This window comes from Rattus rattus, chromosome 6, assembly GCF_011064425.1.
Source record: "Rattus rattus isolate New Zealand chromosome 6, Rrattus_CSIRO_v1, whole genome shotgun sequence".
Classification (NCBI taxonomy): Eukaryota; Metazoa; Chordata; class Mammalia; order Rodentia; family Muridae; genus Rattus; species Rattus rattus.
The window spans coordinates 27,703,709-27,726,119 of record NC_046159.1 but is presented as its reverse complement, the minus strand read 5'-3'; the positions used below and the strand labels follow the sequence as shown (position 1 = coordinate 27,726,119).

Below are 22,411 nucleotides of genomic sequence, written 5' to 3'. Positions count from 1 at the left end.
GGACAGTCACTCACTGTAGAGATCAGGCTAGCCCAAAGATCTACCCGTCTCTGTCTTTCAAGCTCTGGGAATATAGGTATTCAGCACGGCACCAGGTGGCCTCTTTTATTTTACAAACAAGGGCTATCCAGCCAATCTAAGGGAAGGGATAGTTAGCCTTAGGTGTCAAAGTCAGGCCTCTGGGTTTCAAAATTTGTCTACCTATTAAAAAACTGTCGAAAGAAAGTTATTATTGTCATCATGGTGATCACAAAAAAGTTACCAAAGAACTAACAGAAAAATGACTCAGAAGACCACTGAACCTCTCTGGTGGAAGCCAGGTCTTTAAATCATGCAGAGCTCTGTCCCAGCAATGGAATAAAAACTAAGCCGCTTGACGGAACCCAGCATGGCACGAGATGGTTTGTTTTTCCAATTACTTGGGCAAACACAGAGAAAAGATGCTGTTCTTGATATCTACCACATAGGGTAGATGTCACTTCACTTTAGTCTACCCTTGGGCGAAGGTGGCGCCAGTTATATTTGAGATCAGCCACAAATAGCCCATGCTTTCAATGGGGTCATGACCCTGACAAGCCATCATCATCACTAGGGTATTCCTGGGTCACGGGAAATACAGACAGCCACCAGAGTCCTCAACAACTAACCTAACTCCAAGCAATGGGGAGCAAAGCCAGCCCTGGTTGTGGTAAATACTCTCCTGGCACCTGGACCAGATTTGAAAATATTTCTGGACCCTATTTCTCTGTGAACCTTCGCCACAAACTAGACGCCATTTTCTTTGCTGCCTGGGAAACAGAAAGGCTTTATCTGATGTGATGTCTCCCATCAGGGATGATGAAGAGGAAACATGACTATTTCTGTCAACAATGGTGTCAGTGCAACATGACAATAAAGGAGCAGTGGATGTGGACTCCAAACAGACAGACAGGCAGACAGACAGACAGACAAAATACACACACACGCACACAGAGGCACATAGACACACAGACACACAAACTGCACACACATACATAGGCACACAGATACACACACACACACACAGGCACACATACACAGGCACACAGATGGACACATACTGTGCACACACATACACAGGAACACAGATACACACACACACACACACACATACACACGCGCCAAATTCATGCACACTCACACACGGTCACACAGGCACACACACACACACACACACACACACACACACACATAGAGGCACATAAACACACATAGGTACATAGACCCACACATGAAAACACACACACACACACACACACACACACACAGAGGCACATACACACACACATAGGTACATAGACACACACACATGCACACACGCACACATGCACACAAGCCATCTACTTTTTGTACTTACCATGACACCTCATAAAAGAGCTCTTTCACTGACCAGCCACACAGGCTTGCCATTTGGCTTATGAGAAATTTTACTGTCAGTTTAAAACATTATAAATATTTAAGCCATCCTATTTTTAAATAGGAGAGACATATCCCTAAGTCTTCCATGTGCAAGGGTTTAGGGATGGCAGGAACCATTCTACTTCAGGGAGATCTTTGAGAAGGTGCTGGTTTTGTCTTGGCTTCTCATGAAGCACAAAGACAATGGGCTTTCATCTCAGCCAAGGTCCTGCTCACCACACACTCTGCAATGCTAAGAATAAAGGCACGTGTCTCATGACAGCTGCCCTCTGGGAAGCACCCTCAAAGGGCAGGCAGAATACCCAGAGTCCTCTGTGTGTCCTCTCTAACTTTCCTATAAGAAAGAAGATCTCCTTCAAACTTGTGTTGTCCACTAATGGAGTGTAAGTACTGTCCCCTGCTTTTTACCCTGTCTCCAGGACTCCGTGCAGAGAGAGCAGCTCTTGCTTTTATTCCCATGGGCATTCACTGTGCATTAGGAAGGGGGTCTCCAGAGATAAGCCCTCCCCCTTTGACTGTTTTGTTTGGATTTTATTTTGTAGATAATAAGAAGTAATGGAACATTTCCCTCTATAATGGCCTGCTTCCAGCCTCTTTGCAGAAAGCAAACTGGGCAGGGCCCATTTCCCCACAGAGACAAAAAATCATAATCTTCATCTAGGTTGGACCAAAGGGTGAACCATCACAACCCATGCTGGCTGGGAGGGACTCCGTGGACAGAGCAGAGAGACCTAACATAGAAAGTGTGGGTGCATCTCATATGAACATGACCAACTGGTGTGGTGGCACATACCTTTGCCAGCACCCAGGAGGAAGAGGCAGGCAGACCTATGAGTTTAAAGCCAGCCTCGTCAACATAGCAACTTCGAGGCTACCTAGGGCTATGTGTGAGACCCTGTCTCAAAAAACAAAGAACAGAGAACATGACCACCCAATTCCTGTTCAGGTGTTTGTTGGATGTTGTTCTTTAAAAGTAAGGTCTTGGGGCTGGGAATTTAGCTCAGCGGTAGAGCACTTACCTAGGAAGCGCAAGGCCCTGGGTTCGGTCCCCAGCTCCGAAAAAAAAGAACCAAAAAAAAAAAAAAAAGTAAGGTCTTTTCCTAAGAACCCTGGGAGAAGGGATGGTGAGATTTACAACCAAAATTAAACTCAACCTCTAATACTCACAGCAAACCTACAAAATAGACATTTGCATCCTGATTTCACAGACCAGAAAACTGTAGCTTGCTTGTAAGTACGCTGAAGTCGGTGACCTCACAATCTGGCTGGCGACCCAATTAGAACATACCAAACAATCGGGGAAAAGCTGAGTGCCCAACCCCTCTCCAGAGGAGCAAACGGCCTTGGAGGTTGGGCGTAGTAATTGAGGACTTCTTCATTTAATAATCAACAACACAAAACATAAGTTCCAAGTTCCTGCTCTCAGCTACGCAGGAGGTAAATGGCTCGTAAAGACCTATGGTTTCCAACTCAGTCTTCCGCTCTGAGTGCTCAGAAGCAAAGCCGCTAGACACCAGAGAGAGCCCTTTGTTTTCTGAACAGCACAAGGCAGGCAATGTCCCAGAAAAGTGCAAGTGACTTTTACAAAGAAAAAAGTAGGCTATAATCTCCATCATTTTTCTTGGTTTGAGGCTCCAATTCCCTGTGCGTTCATTTGCCCTGCTGGAGCATTTATCTTTGTTGCCAGGCAGCCTCAGAGCAGGATCTGGACGGCACAGAGAGGTGTAGGAATACTGGCACCTCAGGCCAGCCCTGAGCAAGAAGATGAGGCAATCCAATGAAACTGAAGCCCCTAGAGAGCACTGTGCACCCCCTGATCTGTAGCACCCCTGGTCTCTGTACACCGTCTCTGACATCTATCTGTAACCCAGCAGGGTTGAGTGAGTAGCCTACAGTGTTCCACAACTATTCATTCCCAAAGGCCCTTTTCACCGACCATCATATCAACAATGCAATTTACAAGTTGTTGTCAGCCAAATAAACCACGGAAGATGATGACCTGCCCTGTCCTATTTACCGAAGACAAACGGCTATAGAGCAGAGGGTCCTACAGGCAGAGCTATGTTGGAGGTGCCACACCAAGTAAAGGGGGAGACACGTTTTCATCTGGAAGCGACGGAACTTGACGTCGCAGTTACCTTTCTTTGTAGCCTTACCTGGCATAAAAGGGTAATTTCCAATTAGGTAGCTTGAAGTATTAACAAGTTCTCTAGCCACCATCCTGCCCTTTATGAGACGCTGGGGTGTGGGAACTCCAGATTGGAAATTATTGTAATGATGCATAGTACGTTTCCTCCTGGAGGCATTTGCACTTTCTTAAAATTCAAAATATCCTTCAAGATTCCAAGTATTAAACGTCAATAATTATATCGCAGAAAGCTAAAGTGTAGAGTACGTGGGGGATAGGAAAGGTTTTGGCGATGCCTCCTTGAAACCCATTCTGCCTAATGTCAGAGCCACTGGAAGGACAAGGATGCAGAGGGTGGACGGTTGGCCCATACAAAAACAATCCTGAGCCCTGTATCGTGCCCGTTCATCTGATGGGTGTTTTCTACATGTTAAACATCACGCTTAGCAAATAAACCATGCCGTGTGCTTCCTGGAAGGTTAGGAATAGGGTGTGCTATCCCAGTGGACATCCTACCACTGTGGAAGCTCGCCTGATACACGCTGTATTAGAGCCGCAACCAGCAGAAACTGGAGAATAAGTGCGAGACAGACAGACTCGACCAGAGAACATACAACCACCATTCAGTTAAATTGGCAGTGGTCCTCAGCCTTCTAAATGTCTATGTTTATACCCACAGACCAAAGCCACTCTCACTCAGCCTTAATTAGAGAACTCTCTCTTTCTGCAGAGAACTCCAGTGTGCTGCCGAGTTACACAGCTGCTCAGGTATGGAGAGTATGTGATAGTTGAGCGCTCAGTCCTAAATTAAACATTATACCGCCACCTCTCAAGCTCGGGGAGTATCTCAAAAGAAGGGTCAGAAAGAATGTAAAAGTCAAGGGAGGGGAGAGGGGCTGGGAGCCGCCATCTCCTGGGCACGACACAGCCATTGCAATCCCGAACCCCCAGCAACTGCAGTCACCTGACAATGGCCAGACAGGGATGGGGGTGTTTGTGGGGTCCTACCCCTCCCTGCTGAACTCTTGGCTATGGATAGATTCTGGGAAATGGGGAGTCAAGGTCACCTGTTATAAACTCACGGAGGAGCCCACCAGATTCCAAACGATAATCATAGCCCTGATTTAATCTCAACAAGCCACAAAACAAAACAACAACAAAAAAGTGGATGTCAGGAAAGGATTTGTAGGGAGAAGAGGTGTTGTTTGACAAAAGTATTGATAATCATGTGCCTTACACACATATGACAATGTCAAAGAACAAATTTAATAAAATGGAAAAATAAAAAAATCCTTATATTGGAATTACTAAAATTGTTAAAGATAAATAATCTGATAAAATAATCTGTTTTAAAATCAGGTTATAGTGACTTGCTGCTCTGCTGCTAAACTAAAAAAAAGTCATTGAATCTTACACATAAAGCAAGGAAATTTCATTGCCCATGCATTATATATTCAATATACTAATTAAATGAAGTATTGTGAAATTGATTATAATATACATAAGTACATGGTAAAATAAAGATACCCATTCTTAAATCAGTAAGTTCCTTCAATTTAGGATCCTACCAAATTGGTCTAGGAAAAAAGGAATGAAAAAGAGGAAGGGAACTGGGGAGAGAGGAGTCCTTGTTGCACAAACAAGCACACCTGGGCTTGTATCCACCTGGGCTCATATCCACCTGGGCTCTTATCCTGGGCACCCACAGCTAAGGTAGGCGTGACCCCACCTGTGACCCCAGACTGGGGAATGGGGACAATGCAGAGGCAAGAAGACCGCTGAGGCTTGCTGACTGACAGCCTGGCTGAAGAGAACAGAAAAAGTTAAGCTCCTGGTTCAATGAGAGACCCTGGTTCAGGAGGATAAAAGGAGGGGGGCACAGCATCCCCCTACAGCCCCTGCAGACATATATGCACAGTTAAAAAGGAAAACAGCAGGAAATACTGAGAAAGGAAGTTGCTACAATGTACATTGATATATACTAAAGGGGAAAAAGATGTGTGGCATGATCTATGTAAAATAATCCCAGAGGACAGAGCCATTTATCACCCATAACCTGTCAGTTTCTTCCAGCTGTCTGGTATGAGACATACTTAAAGTCAAATAGGTCTGAAAGGCTCATTTCAAGAAGGAAGAGGAGGGAAAAAAAACAAAAAGAGCTGGAGTTCTCCTCCACAGTGGTTATCACTCTCTCTTCGCTGTCAGCCTGACCGGACTTAGGATCACCATGTAAACAAATTTGGGTGTGTCTCAGAGAATGTCTCCAGCAACGTTTAACTGAGGTGGGAAAACCAACCCAAATGTATGCTGTGCCTTCCATGGGCTGAGGTGCTGGACACTGAGTTTCTCCTTCTGGTCCCTGACTGCAGATACAGTATAAATGGAGCAAGTTCCATACTCCCTGCCATGTCCCCCCTGCTGTGCCTTCCCGGCCACTGTGGACTGTACCTTCAAACTATGAAACAAAATCAGCCCCTCTTCCTTCAGTTGCTTCTCCCCCAGCACTGGGTTGCAGCAAGGAGAAAAGTATTGATCTGTCTTTCCTACTCACTCTTTCCCCACCCTAACAAACCTCTTTTAACCCCTTAACTATGTCTTTTTGTATTTAATTCCATACTTAAAACAATGTGGTTCTTGGTGATTGTTTTTGCTTCTTGCTCATTATGTACTGTGAGAGTTGAGGGTTTCCCCCCACCTCTTGCCCATTCTTCCCCAGGTTATGACATGTGCACCTCAAACCAGCAGATTGTTTTTTCACTGCACGGTCAGGGAGAATCTCTTTTCACAGCTTCTATTTGCCTCTCCCTATGCTGGAGCCTAACTTCCTGAACTCAAGGTTGCCCTTGGGTTGACCTTTCCTTATGGATACATCCACAAGTAAGGCTCTATTTGTTATGGACCAGCAACAACCTGAAAATGCTTTTGTTCTATCTTCTTGATAGTGATAGTTCAGTTGGGTATATAATTCTCCACTAGAAATCATTTTCTTCCAGAACGTTTAAGATGTTGCTCTATTGTCTTCTAGCCTCCCAAGCTCCTGTTAGACATAGCTGATTCCTGATCTCTCCCAACACGCTTGTCTCACTTTCAGACACCATACAACATTACAGTTATCCCTGCTTTCCTGGGCTGCTGCAATGATGTACTGTCATGTTAGCATGTTCACTGGTATGAGCACACAGGGAGCCCTTCAACTGGAACACATGTCTTTCTGGCCCAGAAAATGTTCACTTTTATTTTCTCCCCTCTTCTTTTTCATTTATCCCTTTCTGGAATCCCTAGTGTGCTGAGTGTGCTGGTTTGAAAATGCTTAGCCCAGGGAGTGGCACTATTAGGAGGTGTGGCTTTGTGGGGGTAGGTGTGGCCTTGCTGGAGGAAGTGTGTCACTGTGGGACTGGGCAATGAGACCCTCCTCCTAACATGTGGAAGTCAGTCTTCTCCTAGCAGCCTTCAGATGAACTCTCAGCTCCTCCTGTACCATGCCTGCCTGGATGCCTCCATGCTCCTGCCTTGACGGTACTTGATGGACTGAACTTCTGAATCAAACGTTGTCCTTAAAAGAGTTGCCTTGGTTAAGATGTCTGTTCACCACAATAAAACCCTAACTAAGACACCTAGCATTGAGACGTGAGTCCTCTTGTTCTGATTGTCTCATTTTCGTGGTTTTCTTCTAGTTCCCATCTCTGATTTTGTTTTGCCCTGGCCTAGAGACTCTTGAATTTGATTTGCAACTGTTCAATATGTTCACTCAGTGATCATATTATTTTATTTTCAACTCTTTATGTCTTCTGAACGTTTCTTCTATAGAGCAATTAGCTCCCTTTCTACCTTTCTAAAGATGAGGTTAAGGGAGATCTCTATCCCTTTTGTTTGTTTAAGTTTCTTCCCTGAGATTCTGATTTAAATAGATATTTGACTTTGGTCTCTGATTTCACTTTAAATGCTTTCCTGGATGTCTTTGTATTCAGAGTGAAATAGCAAAGAGTTAGGACAATATTCTAATTGACAGGTGGGGCTCATTTTCTAGGTTTCACTGTGGATGGCTTTGCTGGGCAGATCTTTCTGGACCCGTGAGGTCTCCTTCTGCAGGCCGAGCTTCTTTGGCTAAAGAGAAGTTCAAACCTTCTACCTGAAGGGTATAGGTTGGTACTCAGTCACCTGGAAAAGCAGCTAGGAAAGTCACCTCTGATGGGCTCCACTCATATTCCTACCCAGAGAACTTCTGCTCTAGGCTCACTGGAGAACATCCAGTATCCAGAAAGGAAGGAAGGAGGGAGGAGGGAGGAGGGAGGGAGGGAGGGAGGGAGGAGGGAGGGAGGAGGGAGGAGGAGGGAGGAGGGAGGGCTGGCTGGAGAAATGGTTCAGCGGTTAAGAGCACTGATTGCTATTCCAGAGGTCCTGAGTTCAATTCCTAGCAACCACATGGTGGCTCACAACCATCTGTAATGGGATCCGATGTCCTCTTCTGGTGTGTCTAAAGAGAGTGACAGTGTACTCACATACATAATAAATTTAAAAATAAAAATAAAAAAGAAAGAGAGGGGGAGAAAGGGGGTGAGTACTTGTTGTCTAATTATCTCTTAAACCAATTCTCTAAATTTTAACCACATTTTCAGCCACCATTTCCAAAAGTGCCTGATGACACTAACTCCCAAAACTTGGAGATGTGATGAGTTACATTTTAAACATCTGAATTTTCACCTTTGCCACTTAGGGTTCAGCTACTTTTTATACACAAAATGCATTGCTAGTTTCCCATCAACTCTCCTGCTCTCAAAACACGGCTGCACCTTTCTCTACTGGTGCTGCACGCACAAGGAGACTCTCTGGTGAGTCCCAGACTCAGCGCTAACCCTCACTTGTGACCATGGCTCAGGAAGGCTTGCTGTGGGGTAAAATGGACACAGACATCAATTCGAATGCGGCACTGGAAACCAACCTCCTCCACCCAGCCTGCCTGAGGACGTTCTGTGCAAACACACGAGTACTAAAAACCAAATGGACATAACAAAAGTCAAGTCAAACCAGAAAACCAGAGGATTAGCAGTCTTCTGTGAAATCAACAGAAGATCGGTTCCCAGGAAAGCAGTGGTTACAGCTGTTTGGTTGTTAAATAGCGTCACAAAAGTCTCCAGGCAAAATATGTTATCAAAGAACATTTCAGGGATCATGAAGACGGCTTCAATGCAAAAGCACGCTCGACCCCTAGGCTGAGCTCAGGCTCTGAGACCCACGTGGTAGGAGAGCACCGACATCTAGGCCGTCCTCCACACTCCACACCTATCATGGCGTACGAGCCTACATGTGCATGTACACTCATATGAACAGATATGTAAACAAGATGTAATAAAATTATAACGAATATTCCAGGTATCAAAGAATGAACACCAAGTGAAAAAGTATTCAAGTGAAAGTCAAGCCCCACAGAGTGTGTGAGTGTGTGTAGGTGTGTGTATGTGAGTGGGGGGGTGTGCTGGGAGTGTATGTGAGTGGGGGTGTGTGAGTGTGTATGTATGACTGTGTGAGAGAATGTTTGTGTGAGATATATGTGTGAGTGTATGTATTTATGTGTGTGTGTATGACTGTATGTGTATATATGTGTGTGTAAAAAGTGTGTGTGAGTGTGTAAATATGGTTACTAATTTCTTCACCTTGCATTTTGTCTTTGTAGTTTAAGCTTTTTTAAAAAGATTTCTTTACCATCCTTCTAGTATGGTTTTGGAAAGATCATTCAATATGACATATTTATCTGTATTTCCTAAGTACTGGGACTTTTTTTCTGATTTCTGAATCGTTTGTTATATTTATAAAGAATACACCATGCATTTAGAGCAAGAAACGAATCACATCCTACTATTTAATAAATAATAATGAAATAAAGTCTTGATCAAAGCACCACCCAGATCCAGGAACACAACATTGCCAACCTCTAAGGAGCCCATTTCTGTATGCCCTTCCCTGTGACGAGTCATTTTCCCTTCCAGCCAATGCCACCACCCTTTGCTATAACCATTTGGAAATAGCTCTGACGATCTGGGGCCTCCTAAGTGCTATTCGAGTGCCCTACCACTGAGGTGAAGCCCTAGTCTTTTGTATTTCATTTATTTATTTGCTTTATTTTATTTTTTCATCTGAACTTTGAGATATTGTTCACTGAGTTGCTTAGGATGACCTTGAACTCACTCTGTCAGGCAGTCCTTAAAGATTGCAATCCTCCTGCCTCCATCCCCTGAGCCTGTACTAACTAACCATTTGTGACTTTACAGTCCTGTCTGTTTTCAAATGCTATACATAGAATCCTCCTGAGCACATTCTCTTTGTCTTCTTTCACTTAACTCTATGCTCATCAGAATTACTAATGTCATGGGTAAGCTTTTAGAAGTTTCCATGCTAAAAGAAACACTTTGCAACATTAATGATAAAAATGAAAGGCCTGAGAAGCTATGGAGGAAGCGTGTGAGAAAAGAAAATAATAATTTGCTCTAAGTTTGAGAGAGAAAATTATATTCCCAATTATTTTCTCTTAAGTGTGAAACATGATTTCACATTTCACAGCAAAATGAAAGCCCCTCCCCCAAATTATTTTCTAGGGAAGTCTGGCTCACTCCCCCACCTAGAGCACATCTGCTTTAGTCTAAACATCATCTCCTTCCCAGCTTTGCTAGAAAGGGGGTGGCACATGCTGGTTCTGGTCAGTAATGCCTCCCAACGTGTTGAGCCTCTTCTCCCAGCATTCACACATGGAGCCACAGTTAGTCTCCTCAGAGTATCAACTCATTCTATGGGAAAAGTAGATTGTAGTCAGAAATGCCTCAACAATCTAGTCATTCTAGACGGTTCCACAAACACCAAAGGTCAATACAGACAAATGGTCATAAAAACTCATTGAATGGGAACTAGGAAGATAGCACATTCAGTGAAGCACTTGCCCTCCAAAGAGAAAGACCTGAGTTCAATTCCCAGCACCCATGCAAAAAGCCCTTAGAATCCCAATGCTGTAAAGGCAGACACAGGGAGATCTCTGGGAGTTGCTGACCTGCCATTACTTATTGGGAAGCTCCATACTAAAATAGTTTGCCTGGGGTATGACTTGTAGACCTGGAGTGGTAAGTCTTCAGTTAGTACACAACTGGGTTCAATCCTCAGCACCACCAAGAAACAACAAAACAAAATTCATACAGATCGGAAAGCCAGCTGCCCCAAGGCTCCTCGTGTGGAATGGTACCATGAAGCCAATAGTTCCAAACGGTACTGACACCATAACTCCTGCTGACTGCAAGCCAATCATTCCTGCCACAGGAACATCGGCCACAGTACATGGACCTCGGGGTCTGACTGGGTGTGGGCAATAGTCTTGGATGTATATTCCATGATGCCACCAACAGAATAGTATTATTCTCCTGGAATCCATAAGCAAAGGGGAAGTACCAAGATCTGATGAGCATGTGATTAACCTGGAGCTGGGCAGGTCATGTGATTAGCCTGGAGCTAGGCAGGTCATGTGATTAGCCTGAAGCTGGGCAGGTTGCAGGGGCCATCGCTGTCACCATTGTTAAGTTTTCCTGAGACATTATTTAATTTTTTTTCAGTGCTGGGTGGTGACCTCAGGCCATCCAGATGCCAGCAAATGCTGCACCACTGAGCTGCCGACCTCTCAGTGTCCTGACAAGCATATTCCAGATAACTTATTCAGGACCTATGTCTGTGTGCCACATCTCCCAGTAATGTACGTTAAAAGTGAAGTGGCAGATGGCATTTTGACACCAGGATACTGTGTCTCACCCTGGAGGAGTTTCTCCCACTCTGATTACCACAGATCCCTGGGTCCTTCTGACTAGCAAGTGATCCAACCACCTCCACTCACAAACGGGCTGCATGACTCCTGCACTACACAGTCCTGGCATAGCACATCCAGAAAGACAGAAGGCACGGTAGGGTTTGAGGTAGAGAGGAGTGAGGGCTTAGTGGGCACCAAAGTTTTACAGGATGCACAGTTCAGAGATGGGGTTTGGTAATAGTTATATAACACTCTACACACATTTAATGCCATTAAATACACACCCCCAAGTGGTTAAAACAGTGAGTCTTACAACATGTATATTTCAGTACAACAAAAAAGTGGCCTCCATCCTAAAGTAAAGAGTCGCACAAGAACAGTGGTCACTGTGAAACTCTGTCACCGCTTTCAAAGAAGGCCAGGTCAGGCAAGTTACAGTGACTCTTTGAGCCACTTTGGACTCAAGAATGAAAGGGATAAGGCACCCACTGCCTTGACTCTTAGACATAAAGCTGATGATTGAAGCTGGTCATCTCTGAGACCTTCTCCTAACCCCATACTCTGCTAATCTTACGACCCTAACTGCACACGGATAAACGGCTGGTTGCCCAACACTGGTTAGTTAACGCTTTTTCCAAAACTAATTTCACAGCCTCTGTTTCCACTTAGATGTTTTCATCACCGCATGCAGTCTCCAAGAAAATCAAGTCATAAAATTACCTGGTACAAAAGTCCCCCAGAAACCATATCAGTAGGCTCGACCTATATTTCCTGGGGGCACACGAGTCCTGTATATGCGATGGAAGCCAAAAACAGAAAGGATTCTCCCTTTCCTTAGCCTGGTTTCCTGTTTCCCATTACTCTTATCTGATTGCTATCTTGTTTTATTATTCCAAAGTAAAATCTCCTACTAAATCATGTACAACTTAAACCATACGTTGTGCTATGGCCGATGGAGACCAAAATGATTGGCCTTCCATGGGAGACACACATGAAACCTCTCCCTTAGTGGTCAATGTCCCACATCCCTTCTGTGTTGTTGCTCTGTATCCCGCTGGGGTGCTGCTTTAATCTGCATTATCTGACACAGTACACCTCATGACTGCATACATGCAAGGAAGAAGGACAAGGCCCCACGGCCTCCCTTCAAAGGTAAGCACATCACTCCTGATGATGTGCCCCTGGGTCGGTCTTGGTCATACAACAGCAGTCAATTCCGAGGGAGGATAAGAACTCCAGCACTTTATTCTAGACAATCACATGCTCAACTGAAACGCCTGTTACTACGGAAGATTATAGAAACCAGACTCTTAATAAGCAGTCTGCTCTTTAGCATGAACAACTCCAACATAACGTAACATAGCATAGCATAACATAACATAACATAACATAACATAACATAACATAACATAACATAACATAACATAACGTGGTCTTAGCAGGGACCATGATTCTCTGGGGAGCTAGAGATCGTTGCTATTTTCGGACATCACCACAATTAGCAAGGAAAGACTAGGCTCTTCTCACGTGCACCAGGGTGCTGAGTACAGACAGACTCCAAGTCTATGCAGGAAGGGTCAGTGTAAGTCCCTTGCGTGTTGCCAAATCCCTGCTGCATTCACATCTCTGTGACGCATACTGCAACCCTGGGCAGCACAGGTTAGCTTAGCTGACAGATAACAAGCCATTGAAATGGATCTCTGCCCAAACTTTGGCCCATAGCCTCAAGAGCAAGACAAAAAAACACTGCTAAATGTTAACTCTGGGTGGGCGCCAATGGCCCGAGGGCACCATGCCTTCTTGTATGCTGCATGCTTTCTTTGTTATGGTGCCACTCGCTGCTATTTTTAGAGGGTTCGCTTGCCACGTATTTAGGGTAGAAGGAGATAAGCTTAAAGCTCTCCCACAGCGTCCTGATGTCATCTCTACTTCGCCGTAACTGGCTGACGACAGAGGTCAAGACAAAGCGCAAATCTCCCTTCTTCATCAATACAAAGCCAATTCTGCAAACTTGGCTGTCCACCCAGCGCCACGACTCATTCTGTGACAAGTGTTTGTTCCTTGTCTGGGACAACCCAGATTCCTGGCCAGGTCCCTTGGTCTGGCTACTACTGCCAGGGGTGTGACAGGGACCTAGTCCAGAGCCACTGAGTCTTTTATGCAGAGTTGCTCCTGAGAGAGGAAAGTCTATTTTGGGCTCTGCTCCTCTAAGCTTGTGCAAATGTCTCAAAAGTGATGAATGTGGCTTTCACCTACAAAAAACGGTAGTCAGAAATCCCGAACTCCATCTTCTAGCTCCCACCAGCCAGCCAGTCAGGGATGCATACAAAGTACACAGGTTATAGTAAATGTGGTTTCTGTTGTATTTGGAGTTGAACAAAATTTTACTTAGCCTCAGTTTCCGCACTCTGTACAGTCGGGAAACTAAGTCGGATCATTACGATTTTTCTTAGCTTGAGTCACAGAGATTGGCTGTGAGTGACAAAGCCCGCATCACTGGTACAGTTTGCCGTGAATAAAGCACAAGGTCTAAGGGAGCTCACAAAATCTTTTGAGTTTTATAGTCCTCCTCCATACCTGTCAAAAACTGGCACAGTGAAGCCGGCCAGATGAGCCAATCAACACAAAGAAGGCAGACGGGATGTAAGAAGGCTGCCTCAGGCCCTTGGCACCTGCCCAGAGCTAACAGTTGCCACTGAGTTTTACACACCGTCTTCCCAAGAGGTTTATCCAAGTGTTCTATTCTTTGGGGCACACTATGCGAATACTGTCTTAAGAGATTGATAGAACAGGAAACAAGATGGAAGGAGTGTGGCCACCTCCACTCCTCAAAGAAGAAACTGAAAACTTAAGTTCCTGATATCACTGGTGTGTGTGTGTGTGTGTGTGTGTGTGTGTGTGTGTGTGTGTGTGTGTATCTGTGTGTGAGTATGTGTGAGCGTGTGTGTGTGTGTGTATCTCTCTGTGTGTATATGTGTGTATCTTTGTGTGTATATCTGTGTGTGAGTGTGTATCTTTGTGTGAGCGCGCGCGCGCGTGCGTGCGTGCGTGCGTGCGTGCGTGCGTGTGCGTGCGTGCGTGCGTGCGCGTGCGTGCGTGTGTGTGTGTGTGTGTGTGTGTGTGTGTGTGTATGCTAAAACAGACAATATGGAACCTTGGCTGGCCTGAAGCTTACTATGTAGCTTAGGCTAGCCTCAAGTTCACAGAGACCTGCCTATCTCTGCCCTACAAGTGCCAGGATTAAAGATATGTGCCCGACATTTAAACAAACACCACCTACTCAAGGTCAGCCCCCAGAGTTTTCCCCAAAATCCATCAGGATTTAGAGAGAATAACATTGGCTTTGTCCTGAAGAGAGAGATAAATTGCTGCTTCTCTTTAATACTCCAGTCCACCTTGCCCTACCTTAATCTGAAAGCCCCCATCCTAACCCAACCCCCTCCTTACAAACATGGAAAGTTCCCAGGCTCATAAGCAAGCCTGCTAGCTACATTCTGAGGGCTGTGACATCATCCCCTCTCCCCCCCCCAGAGTCCATGAGCACATGACTGATCTGTGGCCTGGGCTTCTTGTGGGACCACTGACTGCTTCGTCTATAGTCCTTGTTCTTACTTATGTCACTGGGTCACATCTGGGTCCTCGGCTTGCTTCCTGCTTGTGGCCCTGCCCTGACTCAGAAAGCCAGCTTGATCCTAAGCCCTTCCCACTGTCCACATTCTTGAGCCTCTGGCTTGCTGACATTCTATCCAGCTGGCTCTGGCTCCTTGGCAGCCCTGCTTTGAGGTTTGCACTAGCCTTGGCACATGCCTAAGAACTGCCCTCTCCCTTTAGGACTGACTCTCCTCTGGCCAGGTCCCATTCCCTGCCCTGAGCTGAAAATTCTCCTCCCATATGCTCCAGGGACCATCTCTTCTCAGGGACAGCCATGATCTAAAACATCCTGATGATGTAGTTCGTAAGTAGTTGGGAACACTAACATTCTGTGTTCTCTGTCACTCTAACACACAGAAGATAACTAAGATACAAAAGACAGAGGGTTCACTTCAGCTCCTGACTTTTGGAGGTTCCAACCATGGTATGTTAGCCCCGTGACTCTAGAATGCCGTCGGGAGCTTGTCATATGTAAGCCTGTAGACAAACAAATACACATCAAAAGGGGCGGTGTGCCTCAGCCTCACTGTCCCCTTCAAGGGCACACTCACAATAACTCCATGATGTCCCACTGAGCCATATTTCTTACAGGTCCCAGTACTTTCCAAAAGGGCCGCCCTGGGACCATGCCTAAAACACCCAGACATCAGGGAGCATTTAAGGTCAAGGCTATGGCGCTGTGAAACCTGAAAAGACATAAGCCTGCTGTATGCAACTGACAATTCCTACAGACAGGATCTTCCTAGACTCCAGCTTCCCAAAATACTATAAATAGAAATGTCTTGAAATCAAAAGTAAATGGGTCTTGGGCTTTTTAAGTGAGTCCAGAAGGGACCATGACATTTCCCATGACATCGTGCCAAGTCTTTCTCATTCCTTTGGCTGTGAGCCTGGGGTAGATGAATGCGATGCCTGAGTCTTTGCTGGTCGGAACATGTGCACCAGTGTGTACTTCTACAGGGGCGAGAGAATGAGGCACCGACTCTCTAGGCAGCTCAGCTATCCTTTCTCCCTCATTCTCAGGCACCCAAGCACACTTTGCAAGTCGTAAGTGGAAGCAAGCTCAACAGGTGTCTAAGGAATCCTCCACTTCTCCAAACTCTGCCAGGTACAGCTTCTGCTGCTGCCCATGTGACCTCCATCCAAAAGGGCCACACCTTCCCAAATCAAAATGTCACTTCGAGAGTCAATACATAGAATCTCGGGAAAAACTGAATTCTGTGCATCACCAGAAGGCAAAAAAGGAAAGAAGAGGAGGAGGAGGAAGAGGAAGATGAGGAAGAAAGCCACAAGGCTCATCCAGGCATGATGCAAAGCCAGGGTCCCCAACAAGTCATCTCGAGTGGTACACAGGGCCAGATGGTATGGGTTTGATACACAGCTCGTCCTGTCCATACTCCTTGTGGTCACAGAAATCAAAACGTACATCCATCTTCTTCAAACCCCTTTTACTCCACTATCTGGGGTAGACATGGATGCAGAAGTTTCCATGCCCTGTGTAAGTTGTAAGCCCCGTGACCTGAATAACACAGAATTCTGGTTCAATTCTTGGCTCCTCCAACTCCTAGATGTGTGGTCCTAGCAACCTCCTGGGAATGGGGCGGGGGGGGGGCACTTTGCCTCTGAATTGTTTCTTTGATGAATAAGGACTGCAAACATCTCTGATGCAAACTTGCTACGGGGATTAAAGATTACAAAATTACAAACGGAAAGGTTCCTGGCAAATACTTTATGTTCTAGAAATCTACTAGGGGGTGATATTTGTGTAACTAACAGTAATTTGGGAGCTAAAGAGAAGATGTGACTCAGGCCCCAAGACTATAATGTACTCCTCAGAATCAGGAGCCTGGGCTGGCGGGGGCAGGAAGGAGCTTAGCGAAGTGCACAGAACGAGGATGTGCAGTTGTTGAGCAGTGGCTGGAAGACAACTTCGGATGTTTCTTTATGTACGGTGTGACTCTCAAAGTCGGTGCGTCTTTGCAAAGCTGTATTTTAATATGACACATGCGTGCTGGCAACACCTCCACGGTGACCCGCCAGGCTCGGGTCACAAAGATTAGTGCAGGGTTGCTGCAGAGCCACGCATGTGGGCCTTTCCCCTGCCTTCCTGTGTGTCCTTTCAACAGCTTCCTTATTTGCAGGACTCCGTGGGCATCATAAAAGTCTGTATGCATGCATGTGTATCTGTGCATAACTGTCTGTACATGCACATATGCATACAAACAATAACACAGTCCCAGAAGCTGCATAAATTCCCCATCCTTGGCATCATTGCTGACTCACGCCAGATGTGCCCAGGCACAGTTTTCCAGTGCCGTTTTGCACACTCCTGGTTGCTAATTCCAAGACCGGTGATAAAGAACATGCAAAACACACATTAGGGAGTAAGTTTTCCAAATGATTCACCTGGAAGAAACCCTTCTGCCTATTTAATTACCAAAGCTCAGCCTGTGTGAGGTTGGAGATGGTAGGAAGTGGTCTCTTTTAACCGTGCCGGGGGTATTTCCTCTCGGATCCTATTACACATTGTGATCCCAGGGCTCTCCCCATTTCTCCAGTGACGTCTGGGGTTCTCTCTTCTGATCACCATTCTAAGTTGATAGAGAATAACATGTGTCATGCCATAAACCGGTATGACAAGCCCTTGGGACGTACTTAGTGAATGAGTATTTTGGTGATGCCCAGTGCCAATAAAGCTGAAAGCCTACTTTGCTGGAATCGGCATTTTGCTGCCTAAAGCTGTTGTCAATAATCCTTCCGTTGTATTGAGGTCACACAGAAGCAGGCAGGCTGGCTCTCTGGTACCTGGCCTGCCTCACAGGGCAGGATAGCGCACAGGCCACAGGCGGGATTTATATCCACTTTCCTCTTCTTTCCTCCCGGGAGATAAACGGGGCAGTGTTCTGTCTCTCACCCCTCCTCTCTGGTCAGCCCGGCCCCCCAACGTTGGCTGGATCCTTTTGAAGTCTCTAAACACTAAGTAAGCAGGCCAAGGCACCCCAGGCACAGTCACGAAGCCCTGCTGGACACTGCCATTTCTCACTGCTGTCCTCACCCTGGAGCCTTGTGCTTTACAGATCAAGGGCGGGGAACAAGGACAGGGCCAGGAGAGGGTTGAGTCTTCAGTGGAACCGATCTGTGATAGCAGGAAGGCCTGTGTGGCACCCCCTTTCCTAAGCCACCTCAGGAGGCGCACGGGCTCTCACCCTCCCACTTCCCAGGCCTTTCCCTTGCTCCTCTTCCCCAGCATTTGGCCTTGGCTCAGGTCACAAACCCTGAGACTTGTACCCTGAATGAGTCACGATCACTAAAATTCACAGCCAGATCCCTACAAAGCCCTCCTACCCACAAAGGGCACAGTGGGGAGGCTGCAAAGTTGCCTTCTTCATGCTCCTCCTACCGACCATGTGGACAGCAGTGACTGAATATGGAAGCGAATGTTTCAAGCCTACTAGGAATGGGCCCGTGAATGAAGGGTAACTACCAGCAAATGCCTAGAGGGCCTTTCTGGTAGAGCATCCTGCCTTCTGAACTTTTCCCATGGACTCTCAGGCCTAAACAAGGTGCCCCTCTGACTCCCACAGCACCTGGCCTTTCTGTGCTCTGTAGCCTGGAAGAAACACTGTAGTCATGTTTACCTTCTCTCAGGAAGTACTTGATTTCCCCAACCAAAATGTATTTACATATCTCCTGACACACACTGCGTGTTATCCAATAAAGAGTCTTTTGATGAATGAGAGCCCCAAGTTGATTCTTCTTCTCCTGTTAGTGACAGCTAAGGTCAAGTGTCTCTCTTCCAAGAAAGCGTTTCCTGACGACAGGCAGAGGGTGTTGGAGCAAGAAAGACCCACAGCCTCTCTGAGACCTAGTCATGGCTCCTTTTATACGGCTTGCCTCCCTGTCTGACCATGAGTTCTTCTATGGCTGATTCATGGCCTTCCCCTGCGTGGCCCATCCATCCCAACACATCCCAGTACCCAGCTGTGGCAGAGCAATGGCAATAACAACGGCCTCTTCTGTCCTCACCACCTCTGGTGCGGAATTAGTAGCGCTCAATAATAAATATGACAATGCTTAGCATTTGAAAAATGCTACACAAAATTTCAAAGCACTTTTAAGAACATTATCTCTAATGAGATAATGCTTCTCACAGAAGTCTGTAGTGGAGTAGGTGTAATTAGCCCTAAGTAACACACGGAAACTGAGGCTAGGGAGGTTAGGAGACCTGCCCTGGGGCTCAGAGCCAGGTCAGCACTTCTCTTCCTGTTAGCACTTTCCTCTGCAATTTGGGGCCTCTCCAGACTCCTCAAAGCACCATTAGCAAGAAATGATCATTAAGCAAATTGGGGAAAAGAAAGAGAAATGCCAGGAAAAGCATGCTTTCCACCGAACCACTCGCTTGGTCATACCGACCTCCACGTAACTGGGAGTGAACCTCCGGCTGTCCTCATGAAACTGGGAAGCACGTAGGCCGGTTCATACTATCTCTTTTATAACTGGGGGTCCCTGGCCCAAGGACTAGACCGTAACAGGTGCCTGATCGAGTGACACTTGGGCTTAAGTGAACGCTGAAAACCAAGCGCGATACCCATGGATAAACCTGAAGTAAAAAGTATAGGGTGGCCAAAGATGTCACAAAGAGGAGACCTCAGAACTAAAGCACACGGAACGTTTAAACATCTGGTTTCCATGTGTACAATTATTAATGGCAGCGAACAAGTTGGGGACAGGAATGCCCTCCCCCTCCAGCCAGATGGATGCCAACCAAGGGCGTCCAGACACACGGACTCTTGGAGGTCCCCTTGTTAATCAGGCAAATGAGGTCTAGGTCACCAAATCCAGTGTACAGAAGTGGGAAATCTCATCCCAGGAGGTCACCTTCATGTCCCTCTCCGCTAGGACACATTTTCTAAGGCTTCTTCCCTTCTAGAAAGGATAGCCCGTGGCTCCCAGGGAGATCGACTCAGGCCCTCTGGCAAGCCACAGAAGCGCTCCCTGGGAAAGCGGAGGGCCCTGCCGTCACTCAGTTTTTGAAGCTTCTTCTGATACCACTGGGACACCCGCTCCTTTGGAGGCTGGTGACAACTAACCAACCACCATCCCCTCCCTTGGGACAAACCCCAGATTCCTCATCAGGGTGGAGATCCCTCTGCCCAAGCTCAAATTCTCCTTCACCTGACTCTCAGTGTGGGAAATACTATGAGTGACTTCTTCTCACCACTGAGTCCTCACCCTGCTGCGCTCTGCCTGCAGGATTCTCCACAGGTTGTCCCCCATTTGGTTCCTTCTCATTCCTATCTCTCTGCTCCTGTTCATGGGACACCTCCACAGGGGGCCCTGCCACGCTCACCCCCTACCGACTCTAACTGCAGCTCTCTCTGCGCCTCTCTTACCTCCTTCTCCGTGCTGTCCATGATGCCCTGAGCTTCCTTTATTTATGACTGCCTACTGGGTCTCTGGCAACTTCACCAAACAAGGTTCCATAGGATCTTGTGTTAGGCAGGCGGTTAACTCTGGGCACCATCCAACAGGCCCCCCAAGGAAGACTACAGAGTGACAGGTGGCCCTGCTCAGGATCCTAAGACAGAATATAAACATAATGGTGGTGCTTGAATGGTGGTCAAGGTACAGTCAGGATGTTCCATTCTAGATGGGCCAGCTCAGGGCCTCAAAGACAGAATGTAAGGGAAATGAGCACTTCTGGTCCACAATAGCTAGGTCAAATTCGAGGGACTTCAAGACTTCCTAGCCAGGGGAGTATGCACAGAGTGGCCCAAGTAGATAGTTCGGCTTTAAGAGTGCTTAAGCCCCTATACATATTCTTGTATCTTTATATACTTACTGAGAATTCTGCATAGACCGGGCTTCCCAGAAAACCCAGATCTTTTCCTAGAAGTGCCTATGCTGAGAGAGACTCGGGGAACAGGGTAATAGGAAAAGAGATAAAAAGCACCCGACTAGGAAAGCTGCTCAATTCAGCCCACTTTACCTACAGAGTGAATCCTTGCTTACTCTAACTGCTCCTGACTCCTTACTCACTACTTACTTACTCACTACTTACTTACTGTTCTGAATTCTCCTCTTTCAGAAGCACAAGATTCAAGCCTGCTATTGGGGTAGTGACCAGTGGAAAATAGAGACTTCTGGCCAGCCTTCTTTGTGCAACTTCGTATTCCCAACACATTCCTTGAACAAAGCAATCATTTGAATCAAATGTGTAAGGGATTTACCGGTATCTTGTCAGCAGTCTTATTCACCAGAAAAAGGAGGCCCAGATGACCAAAATATCTAACAACCACTTAACCATACTCTTCCAGACACTCAGAAGGCAAATGCTAGCCTGAGGTCACTCAGGAAGGTGAGGGACAAGGAAGGAGCCCAGAGGTAACTGATAGTAACACTAAAAGCACAAGGACCATCAGACTAACCTCCCTAGAGAAGCCTGATCTCGGCCCACACCATCCCAAGGCTGGGCAGTCACTCCTGAGGTTCCTGTCTCTGCCAGGCACCGCACCAGATACTGGGTGCGTATGATCCCTGCTCCCACTTCCTGTGAGCAGATGCTGAACTGCGTCCCTCAGAAAGGTTTCTTTACGATGCCATTCTCAAGCCTGGGAATGTGACCTTATTTGAAAATAGTCTTTGCAGATGCTTCAGGATTAAAAAAAAAAAAAAAGCTATTCCAGAGTAGTGGGACAGTCCCGATCCATGGGTGAGAACTAAGCTGGATAGAGGAGAAATACAAATGAGCCCTCCAGCCACAGAGTAAGGGACGCTCGTCCCAGCCTATGCGCCCACAAAAGCACTTTCCCAACTGGAGCCGTCCAGCCAGCTCTCAAGCAGGTGACAGCCGCACTGCTCTGCGTCCATCTTAGAAAGGTCAGAAACTAAATTTGGAGCCTAGCTTTTAGTTCTTCTACATCTCTAAGTTGTCTTGAGGCTAAGGGAAAAGGTTCAACAAAGGACTATGCCAGAAAAACAGCAAAAATTCCGAAGACGGACTATCCACGGAGTTCTAAAGGAGCAGCACACACAGTTGCTAGTCGTTTTGCATGTTTGCCCGAGTTCCTACACCTCCCCCCACTTGACGTGCTGCAGCTCACTGAGTGAGCACCTGTGTTTAGGAAACCTCAAGCCCAAGGCAGCATAGTGACAAGGCCTAAGTGGTAGTCAGTGGCAGAGGGGAACACACCCCAGGACCATGACAGCCTGTTCAACTTCTTCTCTGTCCAGCACAGAACCTGTTAGCTCAGCTCAGTCGTATGTCTACAAACCTTGGGCTGCTCGAACGTCCCCAGTGAAGCCTTGCTGTATAAGTGGGGTGTAGAGGAGCCCTTAGACCTTGGAAGTAGGGATGGGTGCCTGCAGCTGGATGTCCTTGCACTCTCCTACCTGGTGCTCCCAACCTACCACACACA

At 46.5% G+C, this 22,411-nt stretch overlaps 1 protein-coding gene across 3 annotated transcripts in view; it reads right to left on the bottom strand.

Moving 5' to 3' along the window:
• Cacna1c (calcium voltage-gated channel subunit alpha1 C) overlaps positions 1–22,411 on the bottom strand; it is a 608,098-nt gene that overhangs the window by 429,809 nt on the left and 155,878 nt on the right. The window lies entirely within an intron of this gene.